This window comes from Ascaphus truei, chromosome 12, assembly GCF_040206685.1.
Source record: "Ascaphus truei isolate aAscTru1 chromosome 12, aAscTru1.hap1, whole genome shotgun sequence".
Taxonomy (NCBI): domain Eukaryota; kingdom Metazoa; phylum Chordata; class Amphibia; order Anura; family Ascaphidae; genus Ascaphus; species Ascaphus truei.
In genome coordinates, this window is record NC_134494.1 from 52,001,086 (window position 1) to 52,004,715 (window position 3,630).

Below are 3,630 nucleotides of genomic sequence, written 5' to 3' on the forward strand. Positions count from 1 at the left end.
CTGATAACACCAGGAAATACACAGGGTTTTTTTTTTTACACACCTACATTGAAATTGCTTTACATTGTAAGCCAGCCCGTCAAACTCACAATAGCTTGGGGGACAATTCTTAAGTCCGACTGCAAGACTCGGGCTGCACCAGGAAAAAAATAAATATATAGTCACTTTAACCTACGCAAACACACTTTTTTTTCTTGAGTTTTCCGTATTTAAAATATGTACAGTACATAAATGTTGCTGGTATCTCTCCCCCCCCCCCCATCCCTCCCTCCTTTCCCCCCCATCCCTCCCTCCTTTCCCCCCCATCCCTCCCTCCTTTCCCCCCATCCCTCCCTCCTTTCCCTCCATCCCTCCCTCCTTTCCCTCCATCCCTCCCGCCTTTCCCCCATCCCTCCCTCAATTTTCTCCCATCCCTCTCTCCCTTTCCCCCAATCCCTCTCTCCCTTCCCCCTCTCTCCCTTTCTCCCTTTCGCCCCATCCCTCGCTCCCTTTCCCCCGCATCCCTCTATCCCTTTCCCCCATCCCTCTCTCCCTTTCCCCCAATCCCTCTCTCCCTCCCCCCCATCCCTCTCTCCCTTCCCTCTTCCCTCTCTCCCTTCCCCCCTCCATCCATCTCTCCCTCCCCCCACCATCCTTCTCTCCCTCCCCTACTCATCCCTCTCTCCCTTCCCCCTATCCCTCAATCCCTTCCCCCATCTCTCTCTCCCTTCCCCATCCCTCTTTCCGTTCCTCTCTTCCTTCCTCCCATTCCTCTCTCCCTCCCCCATCCCACTCTCCCTCCCCCATCCCACTCTCCCTTCCCCCATCCCTCTCTCCCTTCCCCCTATCCCTCTCCCTTCCCCCCATCTCTCTCTCCATTCCCTCCATCTCTCTCTCCCTCCCCCATCCCACTCTCCCTTCCCCCATCCCTCTCCTTTCCCCGGTCCCTCACTCCCTTCCCCCATCCTCGCCATTCCTCTCTCTCTTCCCCCCCACCCCTCTCTCCCATCCCCCCCACCCCTCTCTCCCATCCCCCCAACCCCTCTCTCCCATCCCCCCAACCCCTTTCGCCCTTCCCTCCCTCCCTTCCCCCACCATCCTTCTCTCCCTTCGCCACCATCCTTCTCTCCCTTTCCCCCATCCCTCTCTCCCTTCTCCCCCATCCTTCTCTCCCAAATTAGTTCTAGCAACCCAGTGCAAAAGCAGTTATACAAAGGTACCTTCTAGCTATACGTGCTTTTGCACTTGATTGCTAGAACTAATTTGGCATTAAAGCAGCAAACTTGAAATCTTAAGTTTTTTTTTTTTTTTTTTTTAATCAGTTCTGTAGTATTAGAAAAAAGTGACTGTTTTGATGTTTATGTTCAACTCTTAATTCCATTTTTAATGAGTTTTAATATACTGAGCATCCTTTGATTTCTATAGCAGGTTTTAGCCCACCTCCCAAGCAGTGCAAGATCTTTGCAACACTTTCCAGTTTGTGATCATTTGTTGCCAATATTCCCAGCAGTGTGAGCTGTAAACTATAACAGTAGATAGTGGTACCTTAGTAATATACTGTAAGGATACATTGTAGCTGCTGAGTTGCACTGACTGAAGCCGCTCTTATGTTAAGAACACAATCAGGATTTTTACAGGAGCAGCAAACATTTGCCAGTTTAGGTAAGAATATAGAATTATACATGCTTCACATATACAAATAAGAAAAAAAAAGTTGGAAAGTAGTATTGCTACTTTAAAAAAGTGAATTCATTAATTCCAGCGTGTATTATTTTAATAGTTGTCTGGTAACAACACTAGTAGTTTAAACAAGAGATAAGATCCTATCCGTGAGGGAGAGTCACACAAAAAATTAAAGTGTGTTTTTTCTATCATCTCCCTGACCAAAGTCCTACATTTTCTCACCACACCTCTCTGAAACAAATATGGGTCATACTGACCATATAAGCAAAGAAGCACAGATTTACATCCTCAGCAGTATATAACCATATATAGGCCTGTGCGGGTTAAAGCAGTAATTCTGTGTCATGACAAATTTATGGATCAAGTTAAAACTGACAAGAAACTGGGAAAAAAAAGAATAAGAATAAGAAACTACATTTGAGTTAAAATGAAAAAGGGCAAAGAAAAAGATGGATTAATACATTTGTGGTATTAGGAATAGCTTTCTGGAATGGGCACAGCCTCCTTCTCACGGTATTTCACATGTAGCTAATGTTAGCTTGATCACGTGAAATCCTTGGTTCAATTGCTGCTATATGGCTGTTAACCTTTTTGGTGCTGATTGGCCAGATAAGTGGTCATGGCTGTGATACGGGGCTCACTACACCAATTACCATTGTCTCCCCACGCCTGCTTACCTATATAAATAAAGTCTGCATTTGGGCCCGCTAAATAACCGAGAGTGAAGCACCTTGAAAGGTAAGGGATTGTGGGTTGTGTACCCGTGGTATGGGTTTGTGGCATTGGATCCATATGTCTTTAAGTTCTGTATGCAGGGCCCTGGTAAATTAATGAAGGAATGTTATGGGAGAATAGGTGTCACGTGTTATTAATGTGGCATCTCTTTCCCAAACCATGATGAAAAACGCTCCAGCGTGATGGCGTGTAGAATCCTAACAGCTGCCACCATTAGTGTGTTTGTAACACAGTACTCAACGAAAAGAATCTTTTCCAACTAGATCGAATCAATGTGAGGAATTTAGCAAAAATATAGCGAATTAATTACTGATCATAATTAAGTAGCTGATTACTAATGTAAGTTAACAACAGATTCTACGTCTGTTCATTGGCTGTTGCCATCGCAACAGTAAACATTATACGGGTTGTGATCTTAATTGTGATGAAGTCCTCTAGGAATATTGTGCATCACAGAAACACAGCTGCCTTTAAGCTGTACCGTATATTAACGAGATGTTGCTGATGTAGGAAACGCCTCTGCCCTTGTGAGACAGCATAACCAGAATACGATGGGAAGGAAGTGAAGGGCTGGAGTAGTGTCCAGTTCTTATTAGGGGGGAAGGTGGGGACCGCTTGATGAAGAAGACTGCCCAAGAATTACTCGGTGACTTGCCGGCAGAGCACAGTCTATAAACAAGGCCTCAGCCGTCAGAGCGATCCAATTTCTAGAACCTCAAATCTCTGTCGTATCTCCTCTACTTTGTAAATCCTAAATGGTCTACAACTGTATGTATGAATATCTTTATTTATATAGCGCCATTAGTGTACATAGCGCTTCACAGCAGTAATACACGTGGTAATCATATAAATAAAAAATAATATAAATAACACATAATGGGAAGAAGTGCTTCAGACATAAAAGTGACATTTAGGAAAAGGAGTCCCTGGTCCGAAGAGCTTACAATCTAATTGTATAAAGACAGTAGGAGGGTGTTCTGGTAAGTGCGTCTGCAGGGGCCACGGAGCTACTCATATGCTTCGTTAAGCAGGTGGGTTTTAAGATGGATCTTAAAGGTGGATAGAGAGGCTGCTAGTTGGATATTGAGGGGAAGGGCATTCCAGAGGTGCGGGTACAGCTCAATTTAGTCCTGCAGACAGGGGATTATGTTTTGTTCCCATGCTCCCTCTCCCCATTACAAGTCTCCGTAATTCAACTGGATTTACCCGACCACTACTCAGCAATAACTGGTT